This window comes from Zalophus californianus, chromosome 5, assembly GCF_009762305.2.
Source record: "Zalophus californianus isolate mZalCal1 chromosome 5, mZalCal1.pri.v2, whole genome shotgun sequence".
NCBI lineage: Eukaryota > Metazoa > Chordata > Mammalia > Carnivora > Otariidae > Zalophus > Zalophus californianus.
The window spans coordinates 97,170,000-97,186,455 of record NC_045599.1 but is presented as its reverse complement, the minus strand read 5'-3'; the positions used below and the strand labels follow the sequence as shown (position 1 = coordinate 97,186,455).

At 37.8% G+C, this 16,456-nt stretch overlaps 1 protein-coding gene and 1 pseudogene across 2 annotated transcripts in view; one reads left to right on the top strand and one right to left on the bottom strand.

Moving 5' to 3' along the window:
- Positions 1 to 16,456, top strand: part of TENM2 (teneurin transmembrane protein 2) — a 1,539,571-nt gene that overhangs the window by 846,970 nt on the left and 676,145 nt on the right. The gene's annotated exons all lie outside the window — the stretch shown is intronic.
- LOC113929316 lies at positions 403 to 617 on the bottom strand (annotated as a pseudogene).

Here is a 16,456-nt window from a genome sequence, read left to right as displayed (position 1 = left end):
TTTGGAATTATGTCAGTCATCCTTAACATGTGACTCTGCCAAATACTTTGAATCTAAAATAAACAAATAAAATTTTAATGATTAACTGTTTTATTATTTCTTAATAAAGTCATCAGGTGATGGTTGGGACCATTAATTTCCAACAAGAAGCTTTATTGAAATGTTTCTCCTGATATGGTAGTTATAAATTAGAATTTTCAAAAAACAAGGGCAGAACAAAAGTACAATAAAAGAAGCTTCTGCAGCTTAAGCTTCCCATAGTCCTAAACCTCTGAGAGAAGCAAGGCAAAGTACCTTTCCTGCAAATTAAGTGGGTTTCCAGTATTTCCATGTAGTTGGGCTTTCAGAGATAGACAGTCAAGACATATCATTAATATATATACTATCTTGGCTCTGGTTGTATTAATTATGCCTGAGGAGTTTAATACCCATCCAGGTCCAAAGGTGGAAGAATATATAAAATGGCATGGTAATCAGCCTGAGCAGACTGTAAAAGCACAGACTGGTTGTGCTAGTGCAGCCTCTGGGACATTTTCTTCCACGGAGGCCGAGTAGAACAGTCCTGCTAAAGAGACCAGTGGAATAAGGGCAGTCAATGTAGGAAGAGACAGCAACATTCTTCTCCCCCACTTATTACCTGCCATTCTGACTTTTTAAAAGGTAAGTGGTATTAAGAAAATTTAGTTCTGTGTGTTGTTTGTTTTTTAGAGAGAGAGAGCTCTAGCAGGGAGGAGGGTAGAAGAAGAGGGAAAGAGAGAATCTTAAGCAGGCTCCACACCCAGCATAGAGCCCAGTGGGGGGCTCAGTCTCACACCCCTGCGATTGTGACCCTGAGATCATGACCTGAGCCAAAATCAAGAGTCAGATGCCTAATCAGCTGAGCCACCCAGGCACCCCTGTGTTGTTGCTTTTAAATATGATCTAGGGCTGCTCCATTTCTTCTTATTATTTTCATGTGTCATCCTAGTTGCCTGCGGTATCATATTAGGAATCCCATCAATAATTGGATAGGCTATTCCCAACTCTTCATTAATCAACTCATTTGTCAGTACTTCATATCTAAGTGTCTTCTTGGAAAACGGGCACACCAGGAACTTGAGCAGTGCCAGGTCGAAGGCAGGGGGCTGGTCCCCCATCCTCTCGCTCTTCTCTGCCCAGCACCACCACCCCGACGCATGAAGGCACCTACGGGCGGGCAACCACGGACAGTGGCACATGCGTACCCTGGAGTGCTGAGGTGGAATCCAGCTGCACACTCTGCTCAGCATGGTCAGGCAGCCCGTGACCCCACTGCCTGGTGCCCTTGGCCAGCCCGGGTGCTTCAAACCCAAATATTCTTAATGGCATCCAGAATGATGGAATCCTTTCCAAAATGTTTTTGATTGGCTTTGCTTAGATCCATCAGAGGAATCACTATGGCAGCTATAGCCTTACAAAATATATTTCTTAAATAATAAGAGTTGAAAGCTGAAATTTCTCCTTGATCCATAGGCTGCACAATGGATGTTGTGTCAGCAGGCATGAAAAGAACATTAATCTCATTGTACATCTCCATCACAGCTCTTAGGTGACCAATTGCCTTGTCAACGAATAGTAATTTTTTGAAAGGTATCTTTTTCTCTGAGTAGTAGGTCTCAACAGTGGGCTTAAGATATTCAGTAAACCAAATTGTAAACAGATGTGCTGTCTCCCAGGCTTTGTTGTTTCCTGTAGAGCACAGGCAGGGTAGATTTAGTATAATTCTTAAGGTCCTTTGGATTTTCGGAAGGGTAAATGAGCACTGGCTTCAACTTAATGTTACCAACTACTTTAGCCCCTAACAAGAAAGTCAACCTGTCCTTTGAGGCTTTGAAGCCAGGCATTGACTTCTCTCTAGCTATGAAAGTCCTAGATGGCATCTTCTTCCAAGAGAAGGCTGTTTCATCTACACTGAAAATAAGTTGTTTAGTGTAGCTGCCTTCATTACTCATCTTGGCTATGTCTCCTGGAGAATGTGCTGCAGCTTCTACATCAGCACTTGCTGCTTCACCTTGCACTTTTATGTTAAGGAGATGGCGTCTTCCTTTAAACTTCATGAACCAAACTCTGCTAGCTTCACACTTTTCTTCTGCAGCTTCCTCATCTCTCTCAGCCTGCATACAATTAAAGAAAGTTGGGGCCTTGCTCTGGATTAGGCTCTGTCTTGAGAGAATATTGTGGCTGCTTTGATCTTCCATTCAAACCACTAAAACTTTCTGCATATCAGCAATAAGGCTGTTTCACTTTCTTACCATTCATGTGTTCACTAGAGTAGCATTTTTAATTGCCTTCAAGAATTTTTCCTTTGCATCCACAACGTAACAGCTTTTGGCCTATCTGGGCTTTTGATGTGCCTTCCTCACTAAGCTTAATAACTTCTGGCTTGAGATGTGTGACTCTTCCTTCTACTTGAACACTTAGAGGCCATTGTAGGATTATTAATTGGCTTAATTTCAATATTGTGCCTCAGGGAATACGGAAGCCCGAGGGGGGAGAGAAAGAAGGAGGGAATGGCTGGTTAGTGGAACAGTCAGAACACACAGTATGTATTAAGTTCACCATCTCATGTGGGCATGGTTTGTGGTGCTCCAAAACAATTATAATAGTAACATCAAAGATCCCTGATCACAGGTCACCATAACAAATATAACAATAATGAAAATGTTTGAGATATTACCAGAATCACCAAAATGTGAAGCAGATACCATTGGGAAAATGGTGCCAATAAGCTTGCTTAATGCAGGGTTGCCACAAGCCTTTGATTTATTAAAAAAAAAAAAAGGCAATTTATCTGCAAAGTGCAATAAAACCAGGTAGGCCTTTGGGGGGGGGGGGTTGCTGAGGGAATTGAGGCTTGAGAAACAAGGAGAAGTATGGCAGAGGTAGTCACAGTGATGATCCTTAGAGGAAGTCTAAACCCTGCTTGTTGAAAAGCCAAAATCACAAGTGAGAAAACAGTGCCAAGGAGAAGGTACAAAACATGAAGATGCTCAGTGAAGATGAGGTTAACGCAGAAGAATTGGATAACAGAGTGGTTGGTAAGCTCAACCTGCTTATGGTTGTGCATGAAGCTTGACCACGGAGAAGAGCGAGCCTGAAATCTAGCTCCTGATCCTCTTGCCCAGCAGTTTGCTTCCAACATGAAGGAACACCTTTTAGTTTTTAGGATATAGATGCCCTCTGGGCTAGTAGTGGGCCTGGACAGAGTAAGGTCTGAATCCTGCCTGTTTGTTGGATCATATGCTCTGATACCTGACTATCCTGAGCCTAAGTCTCTTAACCTGCAAAATAGGATAATAATAGTGCCTACCTGGGCTTATTTTAAAGTTTAATAGAATTGATAAGCTAAAGAATATTTTCCACAATGTTTAGAATGCAGCTACAAATAAATAATTATCACTACCACAAACAACCTAAAGCCAGCAACACATACTGTCTGTACAGAGCTATTTAGGACTCATGGAAAAGACCTTGAAGGGAAATTTAACTTTCCTTCATAAAGATCAGGGGTCAGCAAACTTTTACTGTAAAATGCCAAAAAGTAAATATTTAAGGCTCTGTGGGCCATAATGTCTCTGTCACATAGTCTTTTATTTTTTTAAAACAACACTTTAAAGTGGGGGAAGCAAATTCTTAGCTGTGGGCCATACGGAATCGTTTGCAGACTAAATCTGGCCCATGAGTTATAATTTAATGACTCCTGATAATGATAAAATGTGAGAGAGGACAGAGGCCTATGAGTTTGGAAACTTGGGGTACATGTGATTTTAACATGGATCCAGGCAGGAGATAGAACTCATCAGTTACTTGACCTAAGACCTCAGACCAGCTCCTATAATTGGTTTACGTTGTCTTTTTGGCTCAAGATCAGATGCCCAGCCTCATCACAGTGGTCAGCATGCTATATGTGTTAAGTAAATACTTTTGAGGGAATGGACTGAAATGATTTAAAGTTTTCTGAACTGGGTTTCTTCATCTGTAAAATGTAGACAACAGTGTTGTCAGGAATAAATGAGATACTCTATAAAGTATATGCATTACAACATCAATGTCTCCTGTCAATGTGTGCTTAACTATCATTTCAAATTAGTATATCAATAGTTCGATTTGATATAAAATAAAAAATTAAAAGTTCTAAGGATAGGTTGACTAAAAGTAGAGAAACAGGAGCCTCATCCATCAGGAAAAGTCTGGTTTTCTCAGAATGATGATGATTCTTCTTTTTGAAAAACAAATAAATGAACAACAACAAAAAAACAAGACCACCACATTCTACCTCTGAAACTGAGTGAGAGGACTTATGTAAGCGCTTACTAACTCCCACGACCTTTGTCCTTGTCCATCTTCCTGGGCACATTGCAAAGATTAAAATCTTAGGTGATCCTTGGGGAAATGTATAGTTACAACCCAGGTGGCTTTCATTAGGATGGAATGTATGAGGATGAAGATTACAACTGAAATAGATTTCACCAAGGAATGGGATGTATTTGGATCTCAGGTAATTCACACTGTAACATACCTCCTTGATATACCTGCAGAAAAATAAATGGTGATAACAAAACCATGATATCTGAACTATAAAACCAGCAGTCAGTTGACACTTTAAGGAATGAGGAGATCTTTTCCAATGTTTCACTGTAGGATACGGTAGGTAATGGAAAGTTTCCCATGAAGAGGCAATACTTACAGTCTAAACTGTTCACTCTATGTCTCAGTTGCCTCATCTGCAAAATGGGACAATTGGACCTAACCTAGCTAGTGGCATAGATTTTTTTGCAAATTACTTCCAGGTGAGTATCAGTGAATCTCTGATCCTTTAAGACAGCATGTACCATAGGTAAATGAAAAACAAATTTGAGAACACGTGTATAGTTTGGAAGGTGATTTTAAATAATTGAGACATATTTATCCTCTATTTTTGAAATACAGTTCAGAGCTCAGCTGGAATTACAAGTCTTGTCAGATACTTTGAACTTGATACAATTTAAATAGGCTCGTTTGAGCAAGGTACAGAGCGTCGTACATTTCCCAGGTTCAGCCAGTCTGCCTGCTGGATTGACTGGTAATATCTTGATTGGTATGATTCCCCTTGACTCATTTCTCTGTTGTTGGTAATTAAAAGCTGTCTAGTTTTATTCTCATTTAATCATAAGTGAAAGGGTAATGTCTGCCAGACTTTTCCCCTTCATTTCGTGTTTGCAACACGACAGAGGCTTGAGATCACTATGAATTCTAAGCTGAAGATCCTTATAACCGAGTATCAGTGCAGATGGTGTATTGGTGTTTTGCATCTGGGAGCTGATAATCAATCTCCAAGCTCGTTGGAATACACTCCCCAGTGCAAATGGGGAAATTGGCCTGGATCACCTTATGTCCTCTGATTCCAGCTTTGAAAAACAGAACTTCGGTGAGTAGGCAGAAAACACTGTCTATCAACTGAAGTTCCCACAGGTCTCTGGGACTAGAGCAAGTACCTAATTTTATGCTGGCCGGAGAACTCATACTGAAGAGGCAGGATTCAAAATGATAGTTGGCCTCTCTCTAGTCTCGGTATGTTTTGTTCTGATTCTTGGAGCTTTTCCTTCATTATGGTTTTAATCATCTCGATCAGCATTATTATAATCACAAAATGTCAGCCTAAGAAAACGATAATCTCATCGTCATTATGTTTCAATGTCACCTTTGTCAACTTGTGCTTAGCTATCATTTCAAATTACTGTATCAATGCTGTAATTAGATATAATTTGTGATATGACCAGCATTCACAGGTGAGTGGTTTTTCAAAATATCCCACACCAACTGAAATAGTTTATTATTATAGGTCTTTTCTTTCAGAACCAAATATGTTTAATGTAGGCTTTCACTTGAGAAATATTCCAAATCAAAATGTTACATTTTTATGAATACAACATGACTTAATATTTATGACTTGAATATTACAGACTATGTGTGTGAGTTGGAAGCACTGAAACCTCTATCCCATTCTCTACAGTTTCTTTCTTCTTCTTCTTCTTTTTTTTTTTTTTAACTAGGATGGCATAAGGAGGTTTCTTTGGATTGTCTTCACGCATGCAATTAATGAAATTCAAATGTCTCTCTTTTACTAGTCAAATTCCTTATTGAAATTGACCATTCTATAATGATTTTTATTATTTCATTGCACAGAATCATAAGTTTAAGATATTTTCCATTCTATTAAGTTTTCTTTTAAACCAAGATGAGATTAGGGTGTAAGAGAGGAAGAGAGGTGATGATTTGGAGAAAGATTTTCTACCTTCCCTTATGGGAAGAAGTAGTCTAGGTTAAAAAGTAGAACTGGTTGATCAAGCATAAAAGTGATTCATGAAATATGACATCTCTTTAACATTGAGGGGGAAAAGTGCTTTCCTTCATTGAGTGCTTTCTCCCATATGCAAAATATTGACACATCCCTATTATATCAAACAAAAGCCTTCGTTCAGAGAGATAATTTTATAGAGCGGCTGGTATCATGTGATCTTATTAATATTTATGAAATATGATAATAATATGGAAAAGGGGGAACTGGAATACAGCCCTATCTTCCTAGACCCTATTCATTTCAGCTTCAAAATGTTTTTTCATTTCACACATCAGACGCTAATTAGCAAATATCTAATTAGTGTTAGAAGATTAATCGCTCATGGGAGTTGTTGAGGCTTTGAGCTTTCATGCATGCAAAAGCAGTGCCACTTTAGGTGCATTTGTTAAGGTACAGTAACTTTAAATGATACAACTTTTATTTTTCTTGGAAAAAAATTTCAAATTACAGCAATGGAGTAAATTTAGGCTCAAGTAAAAAAGAGAACAAGGAATACACAATTCAAAAGATAAAAAATGAGACCATTGAGAACCACACTTTCAGTCCAATCATCAAATGTTAGGCAAGAGCCTACTCCGTTTTAGGCACTGTGAGGAGGTACTCACAAGAGCCAGAGAATCAAAAAATGTAGCCCCTGGCATCCAGATGCTAAAGGAATTAAAGGAAGGGTTTGCAGACTAAGGCCCCTGGACCAAATTTAGCCAGACAATTGGTCTTATATGGCTATAAACTAAAAATGGTTTTTACATTTTTAAATGGTTGAAAAAAATGAAAGAAGAATGATATTTCATGACATATGAAAATTAAATGAAATTCAAATTTCAGTGTCCATTAAGAAAAGTTTTATTGGAACACAACCATGCTTATTCATGTATGTAGTATCTATGGCTGCTTTCACCTACAAGAGCAGGGTTCAGTAGTTGCAACAGAGACCATATGGCCCTCAAGACTAAAAATATTTACTCTCTGGCCCTTTGCAGAAAAAAAAAAAAATGCGCCCACCCTGAATTAAGAGCTAAACATTTTGATATAGTAGGATCGTTTTTAGCATCAAGTAAACTAACACAGTTCTATAATCTGTTAGCTTGTGTGACTTTGGGTAGGGGATTTAAAATTTCTAAGCCTCAGTTTATAATATAGGAATTATGGATCTCTTCAAAAATATATGAAAACTGAGGCTTTGAGGAATTAAATAGGATTACTTAAATAAAGTGCCTTACTTGGTACTTGACTCATGGTAGATAATCTGTAAAAGTTACTCCCCTGGCCCCCATTGCCTCCTGGAGACAAAATAAAGTTAGGTTTCTCTATTAGTTCCCCTCACCCTCCTTAAGAAGATTTCTAAATGGAAAGGTGAATGGCCCAGGATGGGTGGCAATACTATTTTTCACCCACTTATGAATGAGATGGAAAAAGGGATAGATACTAAACTAAAATGATCTCACTGGAGATTTTCTGCTCTAATAGTGTGGTACATTATCCCCATCTTGTCCCTGAAAGCCCTTAAGCATCAACTCCTTCTTCTAATAAGACCTGAAGGAAGGAAGTAGCCAGGAAGAATTTATTGTTAATGTAAGTTCCAATGATGTTGTTCTTATTTTTTTACTCATAAAATCTCTGTTTATATCAAATTCCTATTTACAATTCATGGCTGTCAGATCTTTCATTTAAGTACACACATATTAAATTTATTGACTGTATCCTGTGGAGTTAATGATGGGTAACTCATTAAATGCCACAGAGAACCTGTCTTTTATAAGCAAGACTTTTCTTTCAGAGGGTGAGTGTTTTGGGGGAGGAAGGTTTGGGGTAAATTAAAAACTTTAAAAATCATTCTCTAAACTGAAAAATCTCTGTGTTTTAGAGCAGCAGAAATTTTAATCAACACACACAGTCATCAAAGTTTAGTTATGTAAATAGTAAGATTGGCTTCTAGAATCAATATATCTACATTGAAATTTGACCATAATTCAAATTGATTTATATGTTCTTGTGAAACAAGACTGCAAACTACTAAAGGCATTTAAAGTGAAGCTTAAACTGAGGATATAATGGCTTCCATTTCATCTCTCTGAAGGTTGTGAGCAACATTAATATGTTTTCTCTGAAACCCTGTGCATTAGCAAAGTATTTTGAAATTATATTGATTCTAGATGACAGATATATAAGTCAATAATTTAAAGAATAGGATCACAGTCACATATAACATATAATCACATGTTGTGATATATATTTTGTTTACAGATTTTATTTATTTATTTGACAGAGAGAGACACAGCGAGAGAGGGAACACAAGCAGGGGGAGTGAGAGAGGGAGAACAGGCTTCCCACTGAGCAGGGAGCCCAATGTGGGACTTGATCCCAGGACCCTGGGATTATGACCTGAGCCAAAAGCAGACGCTTAATGACTGAGCCACCCAGGCGCCCAACATGCTGTGATATATAAATAGGAATTACTTTTGATGATTGCTATACTGGGGAGGGGGGGAGAGGAAAAGCTGGTGTTCTGGAATAACCCCATATTACTCACTGGTCACTCTGTGTATTTGATATGCCCACTCAGTCTTGAGGTGCTCTGGGATGTGGGCAAGTTTTATTTAGGGAGAGTGACAGCAGGCGGGTTGAGATGGAGTGGGATGACCTAGCAGTAGACAGAAGGATCTACCACCAGTGCATAAAGTGAGCCAGAAGCCCTTAAACCCTCTTAGCAGAGGGTTTTTTACACCATCTCTTAAAAGCTAAGTAGAGAAGGAAGAAGGAAAGTGATTATAACTGCAAATAGAGGAAATCAGTCATAAAGAGTGCTCTCTATATTGAAGAGAAGATGTTCCCAACCAAACAGGTGATTTAACACATTTTTCAAGAGCTTTTCTATATTTGAACTCTGTGAAGGTTTATTAACATTGTCCGGCCCCCAGGAACTTACCATCAGGTCTTTCCTTGGTGTCTGTGGACCTCTAAACCATTTCAATAAGAACCACCAGGTATGAGGGTAGTTATTTTAAAAATGCAGATTACTGGGTCCTTGTCTGCCTCACTGAATCTGTGAGGGGTCATGCTCTGCAATCTGAATGTCAGTGAGCTTGTCAAGGGATGCTTAAGCACGTTAAAGTTTGAGAAAAATATCTCTGGGTCATTGTCAAACAGGAAAAATTAATTGTTCTGCATATGTCTTGCATTGTCTTTACCCATTCCTACATACATAAAGCCATCTCCCTTGTTTTGTTTTCACCCAAGCAAGAACTTCATCACTGCTTCTCATTATATTCTCTAGTTTTCTTTCTGTTAAGCACAAATGGCTTTGTAGTAAAAACTTAAAAGATGTTATAAAACCAATAATAAGTGAGGAGCCAGAAAAACTTGGTGTCATTGTTGTTTCTCACTGTGTACCAAACCACCCCATAACTCAGGAGCTGGTGGGTCAACTGAGAGATCTTCTGCTGGACTTACCTGGGGTCAGTCACATGACTAGAATAACCTCAGGGCTTAAGTGGAGGCTGGTTGGTCTGGGGCAGTGATTTTCAAACTGTGGTCACTGGACCAGCACCATTAGCATCACCTGGGAAGTCCTTAGAAATGAACATTCTCAGATACCATCCCAGGACTACTGAATCAAAAACTGGGAGTGGGTTTCAGCAGTCTGTTTTAATAAGTCCTCTAGGTGATTCCAACGCACACTCAAGATTAAGAACTCTTATATAGGGAGCATAAGATAAGAGGGTTTGTCTCTCTTCCAAGTGGTCTCATCCTCCCACAGGGTGGCCTGAGCTTCCTTAAATGGTTGGTACCACGTTCCAGAAGGATGAAAACAGAATCTGAAATGCCTCCTGAGGCCTAGACATAGAAGTTGTCCAGTGTCATTTGTGATATATTCTATCAGGTAAAGCAAACCACAAAGCTAGCCCAAATTCAAGGGGAAGGAAAATTAACTCCACTTCCTATTAAGAGGAATAGCAAAATCACATAGCAACGAGTTATGGATATAGAAACATGAATAAATGTTTTGGCCATCTTTGCATGCAATCTATCATATTAAGTAACAATTTAATAGACCTGATGCCATATTATCAACAAGATTCCCCAACATTATCCTAAAGGATTTTTTTTCTTCTGTGCAAAATACAATGCCAATTGTGTAAGTTTCACAGGGTGGACTTAACAAAAATAACCAGATGGCTTAACACAACAGAAATTTAGTTTCTCACAATTCTGGAGTCTAGAAGTCCCAAGTCAAGGTGTCAGTAGGACCATGCTCCCTCTAAAACCTGTAGGGAGGAATCCTTCCTTGTCTCTTCCTAGTTTCTGGTGATTTGCTGACAATTCTCACTTCAATCCAGGACATCCTCCCAGATTTCAGATGGGTAGTTGACTATATTTTATAATATTTAGAATCTAGGAGTAACTCTGTACTAGGAAGAGAGGTGGATTTCAAAGAGCTTCATTCACCTCTTAATGTGCCACATGGCTGTGTTTATGTGGCCCTTTAGTGTGAATAGATACATAAATGTTTCACGGTTTAGTGATCTTGACCTAAAGCCCAGGAGAGAACGCCAGCACGGAATGGGGTACTTATGTATGTTATGATGGAAAAGCCACAGAAGATAGTTTCTTCCTGAGCTGTGTGTTTTAAAGTATCCTTTTACATAGCATGAAAATTAATGGTACCATTTAGAAGAATAATACCAGGGGCACATTTAAAATATCATGTTATAGCTTGGAGATAGTGATAGCTGCAATGGAATATATGTAGTGGCAATTGTGTAAAGGGAAGGTTTTATATCATCTTCCCTGGCACTCACCAGAGATCGTTTTATTCTATTATATCTCTTTGTATAATGAGACTTTGGATTTTAGAACATGTAGACCTGTCTAACCATGTGTATTTACAGATAGATATCTGTATCTATATATTCATTCATTCACTTATTCATCCATCCATCATTCATCCTTTCATTAAACAAATGTAGACTGAATGCCTACTGAGGAATCAGAAATAATGAAATAATAATGAAACATTGTTTTGCCCTCACCTCCTGAAACAGATATTAGAGAGGGGGACCTAAAATTTTATAAAAAAATAATAAATATACAGCATAGAATAAAATTGAGGCAGCCAAATGTGCTATGAAGGAATGTACATGTAATCGGGTGATAAAATTAACATTTATTCAAATAATCTAAGGGATATTTGAAAGCATATTTTATAAAGGTTTGTTTTTCAATATAGTAACATCTAAATACATGGTCCACCATGATCAAGTATGATATAGTCATTGTTCAGCGCCCCTTTGCAAGTTATTGGGAATATTTTCTAATTGACACTGATGGAGTTTAATAATTGAGCTGGTTGGGACTGTTGTCATGTTGTATGAAGAGCATGGATTTGATCCTAAAAAACTTGGGTTTGATCTGAGGCTTGGCAGTATGGTTATTTACTGTCTCTGTGTATAGTAAATGTTCTCATTAACTGAAGATAGTGCCTGATTCTTAGGTTGACCTAAAGCTTACATGAGATAACATAGGTGACACTGCCAGCCATGATCTTTGGCAAGTAAGGGCTTAACATATATTTTTACATGTGTTTAATTTTTCTCTATAACTTCATTCAAGCAATTTGGTCTTTTTGATGGTCTTTGAAAATGGCCACTGAAAAATAGTCTTTTGCGGACAGATCAAAGATCCCCTTCTCTAAAATGATATCACTCGAGTACTTAGTGCACCATGAAAGTCCAACTTTGAAAAAATGGTCTTGCTGGATAAACATATTTCCCAAAAGATTTAATTGCTGTTCTACTCAGATAAAGAAAACAACCATAGTTAATTTTTACATCTTCAAAAATGTATGGTTTTCCAATGATGTGTTATATGTCAAATACAATAAAAGGGCATTAACAAAAACCACTTACACTAAAATCTGATTCATGCTTTCACATAATATTTATGGTTTTCTACTTTTATGGATGCATCTAAAGTTTGTGAATTTTTAAAAAGCCCTCCTTAAGTACCCTGCATTAGGACTGCATTTTATCTTCCTACTTTGGACACAATAATCTTAATTATATCTGCTGCACATGCTGCTGGACAGGGCTCCCTTTTGTACCCTCCATGCGTAAATTATGACCACACTTGTAGTCTTGATAGGTCATATATACCAATAACAGCAATAATCTTGGTAGTGAACAAACTTGGTACTGTCATGTAGGATGCGTCTTCAAATGTAATAATTATTATTTGCAAATGATACAATTATTAGAAAAAAGTTACTTGATACTTACCACGTATGAAGTTGTTCAATGTTCAGAACAATCCCATGAATTAGGAAGTGTTATCATCACCTTACAGATGAGCAACTTAAGACCATGAGAAATTCAATAACTTATCCAAATATGTAAGTTAGAAAGTGGGGAAGCAGAGACCTGAACCCCATAATTCTTCCAGCATCTATTTGCTTCATCACCGTGCAGTACAGACGGTCTGAGGGAGAACACATGGGGCTAAGTGATTCGTGTCACTTGTGGTAGAGCTAGACCTGGAAGGTCCTCAATTTTTTTTTTTTAAATATTAGAAGCTAGTGCCTGGCTTTTTAAATTCTTCTATCGTGAGTCACTGTCTTCTGGAATTATCTCCTATAAATATCACGATCTGCCCAGTAGCCTTACAGTGTGAACTTTATACTGCTGATGTTTCAATCCCTGACCTAAAAGGAAATCTTTATTCAAGAAATGGATCCTGGTGCTTCTGTTATCTCAGAGCTCCCCTAGATGACTAACACTAAGTCTTTGCTAACTGCTGAACTGAACAGTTAAGTGACAGAAGGTTGCACAGAAGGTAAATATTCTTTGAGATGTAAGCCTAAATTAGGAAGGAACGGGTAGGATTGATCATGAATGGGTGCCTACATTTGATAGTCTCATGATTTAGGTGTCCTACGGAGAGATGTTGGCAGGAACTCCAGTTAAAAAAGGGAGGGGTCACTCTTCGAGGCAGAAATAATAACAACTAAGCATCTGATATTCCACGGTCCCTTGGCTTTCTTCCACACTCAAAGACCGAACTAATCTCTCTGTCAACTCCAGTGTGGTAATTTACAACTTAACACCCTTAGGCCATATTTCTATCTCCTTCCCCATAACTGACACCTCAGTCATCACGCTGGCCTTCTCTCTTGGGTAATCTGGGTGCAGAGGCCCCACTTATCTCACCTTCAAAGGGGCAGTCACATCGACTGCTCTTGATGCATTTTTCACGTGTCAGTCCAAAGCACAGGGTCATCTGAATGGGACTTACACTTGAGATCCACTTATTTTGGTAGACTAGCATCTGTCTGGCAGTGGGCTCCAAATTGGAGTATTTGTTCTTCAGGATCTGATAGGAACAGTGGCATAAGAAGGAGGAAGAATGGTTTTGACATTATAAATGCTTCTCAGCCACATTTAATTTTTGGAAATATTTTGAAATATTTATCTTAGATTTATTTTTTCTTTTTTATCATACAGATACATGCCAAAATACAGAAACCATGTTGGCTATAAATGTGGAGCCACACAATAAATAGTAGAGCAATCAGGGACTTTAGAATTTATAGAATTTAACCTTCTCGTTACAGGTGTGTAAACTGAGACCCGGAGAGGTTATATGCCTAGTCCAAGGTCACATGGCTAACCAATTGTAGTTTCTTATAGTATTCCCTAAGACCCAAAGATGTGGAAATATCCACTAAACTCGTTTTCTCTTTGCACTTTTAATTACTTCTATTTCTCTGATTTATCATATCCCAACATATTCTTCAGTCCTTCCAATTAAAGGGATGAGGGAAAAGGTGGAGACAAGGATAGGAGCAAGAATACATTAGCATATATTAAGATAATTTACACCAAATCAAAAACTTACATTCAATTCATCAGGGCACTTTCCCAGAGCAAATCACAGAATTTTCCCCTAAGTAATTATAAAACAGGTTAAAGGAATAAGGACTCTGGTCATTCATCGATTCCTGATTTTTATTCCCAGACTTATCACTCCCCAGGATGAGAGGTTTGAGAGAAAAGATACATTTGTAAAATGACTAGAATAATTTTACCCACCTCAGGGATTCAGTGAGTGTTTAATACCATAAAGGGCTCGGAGATAGTCAGATGAAAGGTGCTTTAGAAGGCAGACATGATTACTGGATTAGAATTTCAGAGAGTGAGAAAGGAATCTTTTGTGTTGACAGGTTTTTTTCTTACTCTTTTTGCAGTCATATAGTGGTTTAATTTTTTTCCCTACCAATTTTTTCAATTTCAGATCATGTCCTTGACTTGGTACAGCTCTCATGAGAGGGAATGTGTGTTGGTGGAAGCTGTCTACCTCCCTTTTGGATTTTCTTTTCCAATATGCATTTTAGCCTCCTTGAATTTGCAGGGCTAATTTTCCTCATTTCCCATGGTTGTGATGTTTATAAAGTAAAATGGAATTACCTAGGGACACTGTTCTCTAACTCAGTATTTATTACATGTCACAGAGGCACACGCGCGTGCACACACACATGCACATGCACGAGTATATGCATACACCTCCCTGTATTGAATTGTTTGGAGACCAGCCCAATTTTGTTTCATTCTCCAAAGGTTGCCATCATATCATTAATCTCTCTCAGCCCTTAAAAATGGCCTTTTGCTATATTCTGTCAGAAAACAAGATATAGACCATTTACTTTAAATACCTAAAAATAAAAATGCTGAATCAAATAGTCACACACACACACACGCACACACACACACAAGCTATCTAATGTATTTTCGATTGTTCGAAATATCTGTGCATTGGGTAGGGAGGAGCAATAGAATTTGCAGTTTATTGAGAGTGAAATGTTTTATTACATTGGTTGTAAAATGTTCTTTGTTATTAAAGTAAGAAGTGCTAATTAATAATCCTGCAGAACTGTAGAGCCACCTTTGAATGGCAAAAATAAATACTTAATCTTTTGTAGTGGAATTCTCCTCTTCCTTTCTCTCTCCCTCCCTCCTTTTATGTCTTCCATTCTCCTTTCTAGAAATATTTATCACAATAGGAACTGTGCAAGGGCCTGTGTGTATAGTGGTATTTGAATTCAGCCAGTCATACTAGAATAACCTTATGGATTCTACCAAAGAATGAATATCAACATATCTTTTGGTGTGGAAAGACTGAGGATAACACCAATCCAAAATCTGTAAGCTTTGTTTTACTTTACATAGGCTATTTCCTCTATGAGTCATGAGCATTATATCTAGTACACTTGAACTTTACAAAGCTTATGAAGATATCTGTGGCCTAAAAACTAAAGTGTATGGGCTCCAAAATGAAAGTAAAATGACAAAATCCAAATTAATTAAGTTTAATTAAATAGCTACTGAATGCCAAATTTAGCATTATGTCAACTGATGAACTGCTACCCAAGTTAAGTTTATGGGCTTATATATAACTTAGATCTTTATATAACCCTTAACTATTTATCTACATATACTAGATATACAATATATATTATATATTATATTTTATATATTTATATAGAGCTGGAGGGCTAGGGCTTTTTGCAAAGACGCATTCTAGGAACAATGAAGTCTTAAAGCATCCTTTTTCTAAAAATGACTTTCTTTTTCAGACAACTTCACAGTAATGGCAAATTAGATATGATGTGTATGTGTAATATATTTGCAAAAAGAACTAGTTACCACTTAACAGTATGGAGGACGGGGGTGATTTTCCCATACACAGTAACTTTGTGATGTGTTAGCTGTTTTTGCAGTATGAATACATTTCTTCCTGCTTTCTCTCTCCACTAAAAAGTTGCTGTGAGCTGACTTTTGTTCCATTATACCTCGGTGCATTCATGGACTCCTCCTTCAAAACTATTGCCAGGTGTTAGCATCTTCCCTGAGTAATTTCAGGCGTTTTCCTTTGAATGAAAATGGCTCACTTGGAAGGTTGTGAAAGGCATATCCATGTGGAATTGAGAGGATTTTGTCTTGCGATGTGGTAAGAAGACTTGCCAGAAATTGCCCGTTTCAGGCTGATGATGCAAAACTAGACATCTGTTAAATTAACATCTACCTAACGTTTTGCCTTCAGTCAAAT